Below are 16,334 nucleotides of genomic sequence, written 5' to 3' on the forward strand. Positions count from 1 at the left end.
GGAGTACGTCGGGGCCCCCTCAATGACCAGAGGGGGCGGAGGAACCTCTCGCACCTCAGATTCCTGGAGCGGGCCAGCCACCACCGGCCTGAGGAGAGACACATGGAATGAGGAGTTAATGCGGTAATCAAGGGGAAGCTGTAACCTATAACATACCTCGTTCGCACCCGGTCCCCCGGTGCGAACATCGGGGCCTTACTGCGGTGACGCTGAAGATGGACAAGGGCGGCGTCCCATGTTTCCTCCGCGTGCCGGAACCAGTCATCCACCGCAGGAGCCTCCGTATGACTCTGATGCCAAGGAGCCAGAACCGTCTGATACCCCAATACACACAGGAAAGGAGAGAGGTTAGTGGAGGAGTGGCGGAGTGAGTTCTGGGCTATCTCTGACCAGGGCACGAACACTGCCCACTCCCCTGGCCGGTCCTGGCAGTAAAACCTCAGAAACCTACCCACATCCTGGTTAACTCTCAGGGTGAAAACCTGAGGTAAGGCTGACAGAGACCCCCAGACGTTCCATGAACGCCCTCCAGGCCCTCGACGTGAACTGGGGAGCCCGATCAGACACTATATCCTCAGGAACCCCATAGTGCAGGAAGACGTGAGTAAACAGGGCCTCCGCAGTCTGTAGGGCCGTAGGGAGACCGGGCAAAGGGAGGAGACGACAGGACTTAGATAAACAATCCATAACGACCAGGATCGTGGTGTTACCCTGTGAAGGTGGAAGATTGGTTATGAAATCCACCGACAGGTGTGACCACTGCCGTTGTGGAATGGGTAAGGGTTGTAACTTACCTCTGGGCAGGTGCCCAGGAGCCTTACACTGGGTGCACACCGAGCAGAAGGAATCATAAACCATCCTGAGCCAAAGTGGGCCACCAGTACTTCCCACTAAGACAGCGCACCGTCCGACCGATCCCAGGATGACCAGAGGAGGGTGACATGTGGGCCCAATAGATCAGCCGGTCGCATACAGCAGACGGAATGTACAGACGCCCAGCTGGACACTGAGGGGGAGCGGGCTCTGCACGTGTAGCCCGCTCAATGTCTGTGTCCAGCTCCCACACTACCTGCGCCACCAAGCAAGAGGCAGGGAGTATGGGGGTAGGATCCATGGGCCGCTCCTCTGTCATACTGCTGGGACAGTGCGTCTGCCTTAACGTTCTGGGAACCTGGTCTGTACGAAAGGGTAAAAACAAAACAGGTGAAAACATGGCCCACCTTGCCTGGCGAGGGTTCAGTCTCCTTGCTGCCCGGATGTACTCCAGATTGCTGTGGTCAGTCCAGATGAGAAAAGGGTGTTTAGCCCCCTCTAGCCAATGTCTCCATGTCTTCAAGGCCTTGATGACAGCCAACAGCTCCCGGTCCCCCACATCATAGTTTTGCTTTGCCGGGCTGAGCTTCTTCAAGAAGAAGGCACAGGGGCGGAGATTCGGTGGCGTACCCGAGCGCTGAGAGAGCACCGCTCCTATCCCAGCCTCGGATGTGTCTACCTCCACTATGAACGCCAAAGAGGGATCAGGATGGGCCAGCACGGGTGCCGATGTAAACAGAGCCCGTAGTTGCCCAAAAGCCCTGCCCGCCTCAACTGACCACTGCAGACGTACAGTACCCCCCTTCAGCAGTGAGGTAATGGGAGCAGCCACCTGACCAAAACACCAGATACATCTCCGGTAGTAATTGGCAAACCCTAAAAATCGCTGCACCTCCTTTACCTTGGTGGGAGTCGGCCAATTACGCACGGCTGAAATGTGTTCACTCTCCATCTCCACCCCTGATGTGGAAATGCGATACCCTAGGAAGGAGACGGCTTGCTGAAAGAATAGGCATTTCTCAGCCTTGACGTACAGGTCATGCTCCAACAGTCATCCACCCTGCGCACCAAAGACACATGTACGGCGCGTGTAGCGGAGTATATCAGAATGTCATCAATATACACCACTACACCCTGCAGGTATCTGAAAATCTCATCTACAAAGGATTGGAAGACTGATAGAGCATTCATTAACCCGTACTGCATGACGAGGTACTCATAATGCCCTGGGATGGTACTAAACGTCGTCTTTCACTCGTCTCCCTCCCGGATACGCACCAGGTGGTATGCACTCCTGAGATCAGTTTTGTGAAGAAGCACGCCCCCCGTGCATTGACTCAATCGCCATGGCGATAAGAGGTAGCGGGTAACTGTACCTCACTGTGATTTGATTGAGACCTCGATAATCAATGCACGGGCGCAGACCTCCATCCTTCTTCACAAAAAATAAACTTGAGGAGACAGGTGAAGTGGAGGACCAAATGTACCCCTGATGCAGGGATTCGGAGACATATGTCTCCATAGCCACCGTCTCCTCCTGTGACAGAGGATACACGTAGACGCTGCACTTCTCAGGAGACACCAGGAGATTTATCGCACAAACCCCCCATCGATGGGGGGTAATTGAGTCGCCTTCTTTTTTCAGAAGGCAAGAGCCAAATCGGCATAGTTGGGGGTGATCGCACAGTGGAGACCTGGTCTGGACTTTCCACCATAGTAGCACCAACGGAAACCCCTACACACCTCCCCGAGCACTCTTGCGACCACCCCGCAAGAGCCCTCTGTTGCCATGAAATGGTGGGGTCATGACGATCCAACCAGGGAAGACTAAAATATTAGCACTACATAATCTGGTGGATGATAACCTTCAATCTGGATAATAACACATAACAAATCTTAAGACTAGAGACATTTATCGACAAATATTAGGAAAACAAGCAACACCCAAACATGACGGAGAGTAACACAGGGGAATGGATTTCAAATACGGAAATGTGACTCTTTTACAGACAGAGACGATTTAATATTTTCACCACCGGGAATGGTAAAGGTCGAAACCGATCTGTTAAAATCAATAAATGACAAACTGGGTATACTTGAATTAGTTAGTCAGGATGTAAAATAGTTGAAGGCAAGCCTCGAGATGAGTGATGAAAAAGCTGAGACATTGGAGAAGGAAACACACAAGCTAAAAGGGACAGTCAATAAGATTGAAACCGAAATGAATTAAATTAAAAAGGAGAACACCATTCTGAGGGAAGCCTTACTGGACATACAAACGAGATCAATGAGAGAGAATCTGGTACTTACAGGTATCCAGGAGAAAGAAGGGGAAGTCCCTGAATCTGTAGTTAGAGAGTTCCTCCTTACAGCGCTTCAGATCCCACGCCAAGTTTTCGACAAAATCCATCTTGAACGTGTGCACTGCTTCGGACAGAGAGGCCAAAGGTATGAACGTCCAATCTTTGCCAAATTTGCTTCATTTAAAGATAAAATATTGGTTAAAAGCCTGGGTAAAAGACTTGCTCGGACCAAAATTGTCATGAATGATCAGTTTCCGAAGGAAATTGCAGAACGGCAGAATTGCAGAAGTTCTGTATCCAATTTTCAAAGAAAATAGATTAAAAGCGAAACGAGTAGCTCTCGTCGTTGATAAACTATATATTGATAACCAGTTGTTCAGAGACACAAAGACTACTCCATGGTTATTTTAAAAATTACAAAGTTCTCATAGATGAGGAAAATAAACACAATTCGAGCCCGGTTATGGATTGTAACAATACAATAAAACAAATATAGCTTTTCTGTTTATACTGTATATTCACATATAACTAATTGAACACACATGCACTAATTCAACATAGTGAAGATAAAAACTACGTAAACAGAAGGCACAATATGTGTGGATGGTGTGGTGTGTGTTTATTTTTATTTGTTATGTTTGGAAAGTTGAGTGAGTGAGTAATGAAATGGTTGCATATCCCAGAGCCAATTGCTGTGGGCCGGGGTATGAGAGGGCTTTCAATGTGGTTCAGATGATGGATATACTTTTATAATGAATTATACGTCTTATTTATTTATTGTCCTATCATGGTGGAACAGTTTTAAAATAGATGATACATTTGATTTGTTATTGTCCTATCATGGGGAACTACATTTTTAAAATAAATGATATCTAATTATTTAGTTATGATCCTATTTTAATGGTACGGTCCATGACCCTATACCCTAGACACCCACCTGAATGACCCAGAGACTCAGGAGAAGTCCCTAACTGTTTTATGTGCATGCTGTAAGCTGTCTGTATGCAGCCAAAATGATGGTCAGAGACCAAGAGCAGCACTGCCCCCTCAAGATTCTGAGCCTGCTAGGCAGGGTTGGTCCTGCAAAGCCAAAGCCCCCTAAAGGGAGAGCATACTACACAAGGACATTCTCAAAGCTGCTAATGAGAACCTTGACGACCTTGTACCTAGCCGGTGGGGATTCCGGTGGGGTTCCCCCACCCAGGCAGTGGCAGTGATGGCAACACTAGCTGCAGTAACCCATGGGGAGGGGGTCACACTCAGACATTCAGAGAGGGGGTATATTATTGTGACCCTAGTGGCACAGAATCAAAGTCGGACTGCATGGAGATGCTTGGGAATATGGTCAATACGGGTGACCGTATTGTGGGTGTTTCAGGGAAAGGTGTACATTTGACTTCCATCATCTAGGATGTGACAATGTTAAATAAAATCTCTAAATTTTTGCCTATTTTTTGTGCGGTTTTGCAGGCCTTCTCATGCAGCTGCAACTGCAAGTGCATTTGTAAATCAGGACCTATCTTGAGTTGGGCTCTGGGGTGGTGCAATTGTTGAGTAAGTGAGCTTATGGTTGTGTGGGGTATGGGTTGAGTGTGTGTGGGTGTGTGGGTGTGTGGGTGTGTGGGTGTATGTGTGTATCCCACAAGTGTTGCGAAGGAGTAAAAGATGTTAGGGACAATAGAGGATGATGCACAGCTATATATAATACAAATCGAGGTGAGGGCGATGGAAATGCATTTCGCAGTTAATCTACTTAAATTCGGTAAATGGCACTGTGTGATCCTTTCAAAGGATGGATCCCAGTCGGTTATGGGATATAGGGGGTCGAGGGTGGTCTGCCGGGCATTGGGATGACAACCCAACTCGGGATGAGGAGGGCTTTTAGCGGGTGGAATAGTAGGGACCAATTGGAGGTTTACTTAGTAGAAATGCAAAGATCATGGTACAGCTATATAGACACTCAATCATCATGTTACTTTTTAATGGTACGTTTACAAACATATATTTTGATAAAAATAATTGAAAGTTGTGGTGAAATAAGTATAGCCAGTTACAATTGTAATGGCTTAGCAGATAATAAGAAAAGACAATCAGTATTTACCTGGCTAAAAGAGAAGGAATATAAAATATATTGTTTACAGGAAACCCATTCAACAGTTGTAGATGAAGTTTTGTGGAAAATAACTGGGGGGGGCAAAATATACTTCTCCCATGGGCAAAGAAATTCAAAAGGTGTGATAGTTTAAATTAACAGTTTTGATCCAAATGTGAAAATTGTCCAAACAGACCCTCAAGGTAGATGGATTATTTTAAATATGTTATTGGACAATAAACAGATATGACTTATTAACCTATACGGTCCAAATAATGATGATACAAGCTTCTTTGAAAATATATATAAGAATTTATCAACTCTACAAGCAACACTAGACTCTATTATTATGGTGGGAGATTTTAATATGGTCTTAAATACCTCTATGGACCGGAAAGGAAATCACACTACAAACTATCACCTTAAGGCACTTAAGGAAACCATGAATGTCATGGATATATTGGAATTTGTGGATATATACAGACTTAAATACCCTGACCTAGTGAGATATACATGGCTAGTCGCCTTGACTACTTTCTTATGCCATTCTCTCTCGCACCAAAAGTTTAAAAAGTGTTGATAGGGGACAGAATGAGGCCGGATCATCACATAATTGGCATATATATTATTCTTACAGAATTTCCACGTGGGCGAGGACATTGGAAATTTAATCAAAGCCTACTAGATTAAATTGTTTAGAACTAGGACAGAAGAATTTATAACTGACTTTTTCAGACATAACATAGGTACAGACAATTCCCTTACTGTATGGGACACTTGAATGTTCTTTTAGAGGCAATGCAATTCAGTACTCATCTATAAAACAAAAGCAATTTAGATCAAAAGAGTCCATATTAACAAAGGAAATTGAAGGACTAACAGTACAGTTAGATAGCAATAAAAAACGGTACTATAGAGGCACAGAATAAAAAGAAGGAAAAACAAAAAGAAATGGAGGAAATTATTCAAGAAAGATCCAGTGTAATATATTATAAAAATAAAGCGAACTGGATGGAATATGGGGAAAAATGCACCAAATTATTTTTCAATCTTCAATATAGAAATGCTACCACAAAAAAAAGGCATTAAAGCTTGTTACAAATGATGGAGTCACGCATGATTCAACAAATTATATTTTGAAAGAGGAAGTACCCGGGGCGGGGGCGTATGCCTTATGGCTAACGAGACATGGTGTGATGAAAGAAACATACAGGAACTCAAATCCTTCTGTTCACATGATTTAGAATTCCTCACAATCAAATGTAGACCGCATTATCTACCAAGAGAATTATCTTCGATTATAATCACAGCCGTATATATCCCCCCCCAAGCAGACACATCGATGGCTCTGAACGAACTTTATTTGACTCTTTGCAAACTGGAATCCATTTATCTGGGGGCTGCATTCATTGTAGCTGGGGATTTTAACAAGGCTAATCTGAAAACAAGACTCCCTAAATTTTATCAGCATATCGATTGCGCAACCAGGGGTGGAAAAACCTTGGATCATTGTTACTCTAACTTCCGCGACGCATATAAGGCCCCGCCCCGCCCCCCTTTCGGAAAAGCTGACCACGACTCCATTTTGTTGATCCCTGCCTACAGACAGAAACTAAAACAAGAGGCTCCCACGCTGAGGTCTGTCCAACGCTGTTCCGACCAAGCTGACTCCACACTCCAAGACTGCTTCCATCACATGGACTGGGATATGTTTCGTATTGCGTCAAATAACAATATTGACGAATACGCTGATTCGGTGTGCGAGTTCATTAGAACGTGCGTTGAAGATGTCGTTCCCATAGCAACGATTAAAACATTCCCTAACCAGAAACCGTGGATTGATGGCAGCATTCGCGTGAAACTGAAAGCGCGAACCACTGCTTTTAATCAGGGCAAGGTGACTGGTAACATGACCGAATACAAACAGTGCAGCTATTCCCTCCGCAAGGCTATCAAACAAGCTAAGCGTCAGTAAAGAGACAAAATAGAATCTCAATTCAACGGCTCAGACACAAGAGGCATGTGGCAGGGTCTACAGTCAATCACGGACTACAAGAAGAAATCCAGCCCGGTCACGGACCAGGATGTCTTGCTCCCAGGCAGACTAAATAACTTTTTTGCCCGCTTTGAGGACAATACAGTGCCACTGACACGGCCTGCAAGAAAACATGCAGACTCTCCTTCACTGCAGCCGAGGTGAGTAAGACATTTAAACGTGTTAACCCTCGCAAGGCTGCAGGCCCAAACGGCATCCCCAGCCGCGCCCTCAGAGCATGCGCAGACCAGCTGGCCGGTGTGTTTACGGACATATTCAATCAATCCCTATACCAGTCTGCTGTTCCCACATGCTTCAAGAGGGCCACCATTGTTCCTGTTCCCAAGAAAGCTAAGGTAACTGAGCTAAACGACTACCGCCCCGTAGCACTCACTTCCGTCATCATGAAGTGCTTTGAGAGACTAGTCAAGGACCATATCACCTCCACCCTACCTGACACCCTAGACCCACTCCAATTTGCTTACCGCCCAAATAGGTCCACAGACGATGCAATCTCAACCACACTGCACACTGCCCTAACCCATCTGGACAAGAGGAATACCTATGTGAGAATGCTGTTCATCGACTACAGCTCGGCATTCAACACCATAGTACCCTCCAAGCTCGTCATCAAGCTCGAGACCCTGGGTCTCGACCCCGCCCTGTGCAACTGGGTACTGGACTTCCTGACGGGCCGCCCCCAGGTGGTGAGGGTAGGCAACAACATCTCCTCCCCGCTGATCCTCAACACTGGGGCCCCACAATGGTGCGTTCTGAGCCCTCTCCTGTACTCCCTGTTCACCCACTACTGCGTGGCCACGCATGCCTCCAACTCAATCATCAAGTTTGCAGATGACACAACAGTGGTAGGCTTGATTACCAACAACGACGAGACGGCCTACAGGGAGGAGGTGAGGGCCCTCGGAGTGAGGTGTCAGGAAAATAACCTCACACTCAACGTCAACAAAACTAAGGAGATGATTGTGGACTTCAGGAAACAGCAGAGGGAACACCCCCCTATCCACATCGATGGAACAGTAGTGGAGAGGGTAGCAAGTTTTAAGTTCCTCGGCATAAACATCACAGACAAACTAAATTGGTCCACTCACACAAACAGCATCGTGAATCCTCGGATGGGGCCACAGTGTCTCCTGACCCCTCCTGTCTCAGCCTCCAGTATTTATGCTGCAGTAGTTTATGTGTCGGGGGGCTAGGGTCAGTTTGTTATATCTGGAGTACTTCTCCTGTCCTATTCGGTGTCCTGTGTGAATCTAAGTGTGCGTTCTCTAATTCTCTCCTTCTCTCTTTCTTTCTCTCTCTCGGAGGACCTGAGCCCTAGGACCATGTCCCAGGACTACCTGACATGAGGACTCCTTGCTGTCCCCAGTCCACCTGGCCATGCTCCTGCTCCAGTTTCAACTGACCTGAGCCCTAGGACCGTGCCCCAGGACTACCTGACATGAAGGCTCCTTGCTGTCCCCAGTCCACCTGACTGTGCTGCTGCTCCAGTTTCAACTGTTCTGCCTTATTATTATTCGACCATGCTGGTCATTTATGAACATTTGAACATCTTGGTCATGTTCTGTTATAATCTCTACCCGGCACAGCCAGAAGAGGACTGGCCACCCCACATAGCCCGGTTCCTCTCTAGGTTTCTTCCTAGGTTTTGGCCTTTCTAGGGAGTTTTTCCTAGCCACCGTGCTTTTACACCTGCATTGTTTGCTGTTTGGGGTTTTAGGCTGGGTTTCTGTACAGCACTTTGAGATATCAGCTGATGTACGAAGGGCTATATAAATAAATTTGATTTGATTTGATTTGATTTGAAGAAGGCGCAGCAGCGCCTCTTCAACCGCAGGAGGCTGAAGAAATTCGGCTTGTCACCAAAAGCACTCACAAACTTCTACAGATGCACAATCGAGAGCATCCTGGCGGGCTGTATCACCGCCTGGTACGGCAACTGCTCCGCCCTCAACCGTAAGGCTCTCCAGAGGGTAGTGAGGTCTGCACAACGCATCACCGGGGCCCTCCAGGACACCTACACCACCCGATGTTACAGGAAGGCCATAAAGATCATCAAGGACATCAACCACCTGAGCCACTGCCTTTTCACCCCGCTATCATCCAGAAGGCGAGGTCAGTACAGGTGCATCAAAGCTGGGACCGAGAGACTGAAAAACAGCTTCTATCTCAAGGCCATCAGACTGTTAAACAGCCACCACTAACATTGAGTGGCTGATGCCAACACACTGACACTGACACTGACTCAACTCCAGCCACTTTAATAATGGGAATTGATGGGAAATGATGTAAATATATCACTATAGCCACTTTAAACAATGCTACCTTATATAATGTTACTTATCATACATTATTCATCTCATATGCATACGTATATACTGTACTCTATATCATCGACTGCATCCTTATGTAATACATGTATCACTAGCCACTTTAACTATGCCACCTTGTTTACATACTCATCTCATATGTATATACTGTACTCGATACCATCTACTGTATCTTGCCTATGCTGCTCTGTACCATCACTCATTCATGTATCCTTATGTACATATTCTTTATCCCCTTACACTGTGTATAAGACAGTAGTTTTGGAATTGTTAGTTAGATTACTTGTTGGTTATCACTGCATTGTCGGAACTAGAAGCACAAGCATTTCGCTACACTCGCATTAACATCTGCTAACCATGTGTATGTGACAAATAAAATTTGATTTGATTTGATTTTGTTTTAATTTCAGGCTCCTCCATCTCCACTAACTGAAACTAATTGTATGGATTTTTTTCCTAATAATAATGTCAAATTAATATCTGTACAGAAAGACTCATGTGAAGGCCAAATTACAGAGGAGGAACTGCTTGAGGCAATTGGGGCCTTTAAGGATGGGAAAACTCCAGGGATGGATGGCATACCAGTGGAAGTATACAAAACTTTTTTGGTATACTCAAAGGACCATTATTGGCTTGTTTTAACCACTCTTATATAAATGGTATATTATCAGACACGCAACAAGAAGGTCTGATATCATTATTACTGAAACAGGACCCAAGTGGTATATATAAAGATCCAGTCCATTTTAAACAATTGGAGACCTCTTACACTTCAGTGTTGTGGTGCAAAAATCCTAGCAAAATGCTTGGCACATAGAATTAAAAAAGTATTGTCAGATATTATTCATCCGAATCAGACAGGTTTTTTACATGGATGATACATTGGAGATAATATAAGAAAAATACTGGAAACAATAGAACACTATGAAATATCGGGGACACCAGGCCTGGTTTTCATAGCTGATTTTGAAAAGGCTTTTGATAAAGTACGACTGGAGTTTATATATAAATGCCTAGAACATTTCAATTTTGGGGAATCTCTTATAAAATGGGTTAAGGTTATGTATAGTAACCCTAGGTGTAAAATAGTGAATAATGGCTACATCTCAGAAAGTTTTAAACTATCTAGAGGAGTAAAACAAGGTTGTCCACTATCGCCATTGAAATGTTAGCTGCTAAGATGAGATCAAACAATAATATTAAGGGATTAGAAATCCATGGCTTAAAAACTAAGGTGTCATTGTACGCTGATGATTCATGTTTTCTTTTAAAACCACAATTAGAGTCTCTCCAAGGCCTCATAGAGGATCTAGATACTTTTGCTATCCTCTCTGGATTAAAACCACAATTAGAGTCTCTCCAAGGCCTCTTAGAGGATCTAGATACTTTTGCTATCCTCTCTGGATTAAAACCAAATTATGATAAATGTACCATATTACGTATTGGATCACTAAAAAAAGCACATTTTACATGTAGTTTACCAATGAAATGGTCTGACGGAGATGTGGACATACTCGGTATACAAATCCCAAAAGAAAGAAATTATCTCACTGCAATACATTTTTATAGAAAGTTAGCAAAAATCGATAAGATCTTGCTACCATGGAAAGGAAAATATCTGTCTATTTGTGGAAAAATCACCCTGATTAACGCTTTAGTTATATCACAGTTGACCTATTTGCTTATGGTTTTGTCTACACCTAGTGACCTGCTTGTTAAATTATGTGAACAAAAAATATTCAATATTATTTGGAACGGCAAGCCAGATAAAATTAAAAGGGCCTATTTATTTAACGAATATGAATTCGGTGGGCAGAAATGATTAAATATTAAAGCATTAGACCTCTCACTGAAGGCATCAGTCATACAAAAGTTATACTTAAATCCAAACTGGTTCTCTAGTCAATTGGTACGAATGTCTCATCCTATATTCAGGAAGGGCCTTTTCCCCTTTATTCAGATTACACCGGCTCACTTTCGGTTGTTTGAAAAGGAAATAATGTCCAAAATATCTTTATTTTTTAAACAAGCCTTAGAAAGTTGGTTGCAATTTCACTTTAATCCACCTGAAAGGACAGAACAAATAGTACAACAAATATTGTGGTTAAATTCAAATATACTAATTAATTTAAAAAAACTATTACTACTAACTACTATTTATCGAATACATTTTTTAAAAATGTATAATTTTAGTGAATGATATCATAATTAGGACTGGTGGAGTTATGTCACACATGCAGCTAACACAGACATATGGAAATGTCTGCTCTTCCCAAAATTACAACCAATTAATTGTAGCTTTACCACAAAAATGGAAGAGGCAAGTAGAAGGGGAAAAAAGTAATGACCTTGTATGTCGGCCCTGTATTAAATAACATAAATGGTTAAAGAAAAGTGTGATAAATAAAAACATATACCAATTTCATTTAAGGACCAAAAAACTGACAGCTGTGCCATATAAATTGCAAAATAGTTGGGAAGAGATTTTCGATGTACTCATTACCATGGCACATGGTTTATGAATTGATACTTACAACAACGCCGGATTCACAATTTTTCAATTTAAATGACTATACAAAATTATTGTAACTAATAGAATGTTATATATACAGTATGGGGGATACAACCTTCCCAGCTCTGCAGATTCTGCTGTGAGGAGGCAGAGTCATTAGATCATTTATTTAGGTATTGTCCATATGTAGCTTGTTTTTGGTCACAGGTCCAGGAATGGCTGATGAATTGCAACATTTGCCTAGAACTAACGCTACAAATAGCAATACTGGGTGATTTGAAAAGCCATAATCAATCAATAATATAATCATTATTTTAGCAAAGATGTTTGTAAATTAAAAATAATCTGTAGAAGCTATGAGAATAGGAAGTTTCATTTATTTTGTGAAGCATCACAGCACATTTGAAAAATAATTGGCAAATAGAAATCCGAAATGGATGATGTTGAGAGATAGATGGGAGGGGTTGAGTGGAGCTGAAGGGTGGGACTAATAACAAGATAAACTATGTAAAGCACACGGGATCTGTAAAATGTCTATAGGTTCGGAACTTTTGTGAAATAGCATAGCTACAAATAGAAATCAAACTGGATGGACATCAGAAATAGAGGAAGGACTAAGAACAAACAAGAGAGAACTATTGTAAAGTAGACTGTGTCTGTAAAATGTGAATAAGATGCATAAATTGAAGGTAAAAGCAGAAGTGTTTATTAGTTTACTCCAATTGGGGGATCGGCAGTAGGGTTTGCGAGGAATAATAAAGGTATATTATTTTTTAAAAGTATGTATGTCTATATAGGTATGTGTATATACAGTATATAGAGTGGGGAGAATAAGTATTTGATAACCTGCAAAATCAGCAGTGTTTCCTACTTACAATGCATGTAGAGGTCTGTAATTTTTATCATAGGTACACTTCAACTGTGAGAGACGGAATCTAAAACAAATATCCAGAAAATCACATTGTATGATTTTTAAGAAATTAATCAGCATTTTATTGCATGACATAAGTATTTGTTACATCAGAAAAGCAGAACTTAATATTTGGTACAGAAACCTTTGTTTGGAATTACAGAGATCATACGTTACCTGTAGTTCTTGACCAGGATTGCACACTGCAGCAGGGATTTTGGCCCACTCCTCCATACAGACCTTCTCCAGATCCGTCAGGTTTCGGGGCTGTCGCTGGGCAATATGGATTTTCAGCTCCCTCCAAAGATTTTATATTGGGTTCAGGTCTGGAGACTGGCTAGGCCACTCCAGGACCTTGAGATGCTTCTTACGGAGCCACTCCTTAGTTGCCCTGGCTGTGTGTTTTGGGTCGTTGTCATCCTCCCTTCAATACGGTGCAGTCGTCCTGCAGGTTGTCAGCAGGTTGTCCAGCCGGACGGACAGGTCCACCAGCTGATCCAACGTGAGGGTGGTGTCTCTGCAGGCCAACTCCCGACGGACGTCCTCGCGCAGACTGCAATGGTAGTGGTCGATCAGGGCCCTGTCGTTCCATCCCACATCTGCAGCCAGGGTCCTATACTCCAGGGCAAACTCCTGGGTGCTCCTCGTCTCCTGCCTCAGCTGGAAGAGGCGCTCACCGCCTCTCTACCCTCGGGCGGGTGGTCGAAGACAGGTGAACTCTGTGAAGTCCTCCAACGCTGCATCTCCTTCTCCCCCACACGGCTTTGGCCCACTCCAGAGCTCTCCCTGAGTGGCATGAGATGAGGGCCGTCACCCTCTCCCTTCCCAAGGGAGCTGGGTAAATGGTGCCCAGGTATAGGTCCAGCTGTAACAGGAAACCCTGGCACCGTGCTGCCGTCCCATCATACTCCCCGGGAAGGGCAAGACGCATCCCACTGGGACCGGTTGCAGGGGGAGTGAGTAGTGGAGGTGCGGATTGCGTTGTTGAAGGCGCTGGAGGACCTCCCTGTCTCTCCCAACGGTCCAGGGTCTGGATAACTTGATCCATGATGGCGCCGAGATGGTGGATTACTTTCGCTTACTCCTGGATGCCCTCCTCGACCCCTATACCAGGGGCATCTGTTCTTGCTGACTCCATAAGTGGTCGGGAATTCTGTAAGGGGTGCGTAACTGGTGGCAGGGAAGTCAAACGCTGGAGAGCAGAACTTGGTGAATAGCCGGAGCAGTTTAATATATAAAACTAACAGCATACAAAACAACAAACACATGTCTACAAAACCCGTAGCGCACCAGTAGTACAAGTACTTACAATAAACAATTCCTGACATGAACATGGGGGAAACAGAGGGAAAATATACAACATGTAATTAGGGAATTGAAATCAGGTGTGTGTGAAAACAAGACAAAACAAATGGAACATGATAAATTGATCGGTGATGCCTAGAAGACCGGATTACGTCGACCACCGAACACTGCCTGAACAAGGAGAGGGACCAACTTCGGTAGAAGACGTGACAAAGTGAATGAGGGTGAAGTATCGGAAGTGGTAGGTGTGGTGAAGTTATCAGGGACCGAGGTATGCACAGAGTGTCAGGAAAAAGATGAGTCTGTGACAGTAGGAGTGAAGTTTATGGAAAAAGTGGACTCTTGCCTTTTGGCTGATCCATTTGTGGTTTCGTGGTGGGTGAAAAAATAATTGGGTAATGTGGAATCGGTGAGGGTAACCAGAAGTGGTCTAGTGATAATTGTTTGTGTTTCTGTTGGTCAGAGGGAGAAGGCGCTCGGAGTAAAACAAACGGGGGCAAGAAAAGTTCATTGTTTTGCTCTCAAGAAAAGGGCACCAATGGAAGGAGTGATAACTGGGGTAGTAGTAAATTTAACAGTTGATCAGCTGAGGGGAAAGATTCCCTGTGTATGTGGTGCTCGTCGTTTGATGTGAGGCAAACAGGGTGGCGAGAGTAGGGAAACAGAAGAGTCATTGTCTGTTCTTTTGAGTTTTGAAGAGTCTTTGACCGACAAAGTGAAGTTTGGTTATATAAGTTATCCTGTACTAGCGTATGTGCTGAATACATGACAGGTGTCAAGCTTATGGGCCTGTGGCAGCAGTGTGTAGGAGGGAGGGTCTAAGGTGTGAAAAGTGTGCAGAAGGGTATGAGACAAAGGAATGTGTAGTATTTGGGAATGTAGTGGAATGTGTTAATTGTAGGGGTGCCCATGGAGCTGGGGATCAGAAATGTCCTGTGTGAGAGAGGCAGGTAGAGTAGTGCAGAAGTTGTCATATGCTGAGGCAGTGGGGAAAGTAGAGGACGATGGGTTAAGGGGGAAGAGTGGTGAGAGTAGTAGCGATATCTCAGTGTAGAGGGATAGGCCAAAACGTTATATAAGTTTCAGTAAGATTGGATTTTTAGCTTTTATAGCAATGGTTATCAACTGTACTGCAGGGATGGAATGAAAGTCCCAGAAAATTGAGGTTGTGGTGGAAGCTGCAGAGAGGCATTTGGGTGTGTGAGACTTGACATCAGAAGAGTTACAGGGTGTGTTAAGTGGTGATGTCCCATCCTTTCAGGATGATGGCATGAGGTAGGAATAAATACATTTGATTAGTGGAGTAGTGTTCATTTGTTTTGTTAATTTCATTTTATATTAATTTTAAGTGTAGTGTTAGATGTTAGATGTCTTTTCAAGCAAAGTATAAGGGAGTTGTACTCCAGTCTTGTAGGTGGTGGTAATGCAACAAATTGGATGCTAACCTCCGTTAAACCGCATAGAAGAAGATGAAGAAGAAGAAGGAAGGCTGCGAAGGCGTCGGTTTGTTAACTCGATTTAATGGCTTGTCAGTGGAAAATAAAAGTGGAAAATATGCGTACTGTCTTAATAAAACACTATTTTCCACCACCATGCTAGGAGGGCTAATGCTACTTCCTGATGGTGGGGGGTAAACAACAGGGGGTAAACAACAGACTCATGCGGTGTGCAACATCTGTAAATTGCCAGAAAATCCCAAAATGGTGGTGGAAAATTGTGTTCTATTAAGACAGTATGCATATTTCCCCAATTTATTTTCCACCGACAAGCCATTGGATTGAAATTGAGTTAAGGAGGAAATCAGCGCCTTTGCAGCCTGAATGGAGGGCGCTTTATGTATGAACTGGTCGCCGGGAGCGCATTAATCCCAGATGAATACCAGATGATAGTGAGGATCCATCCATAGTGCACACTAGCAGATGCTCAGGCTAGGGGGGACCAGCTTGGTTGTCTTTAGGGTTGGTTGTCACAGTGCTAATTATTCCCAAACGTAAGTGGTGCTGTGTAGAATTTTTA

This window comes from Oncorhynchus keta, chromosome 3, assembly GCF_023373465.1.
Source record: "Oncorhynchus keta strain PuntledgeMale-10-30-2019 chromosome 3, Oket_V2, whole genome shotgun sequence".
Lineage (NCBI taxonomy): Eukaryota > Metazoa > Chordata > Actinopteri > Salmoniformes > Salmonidae > Oncorhynchus > Oncorhynchus keta.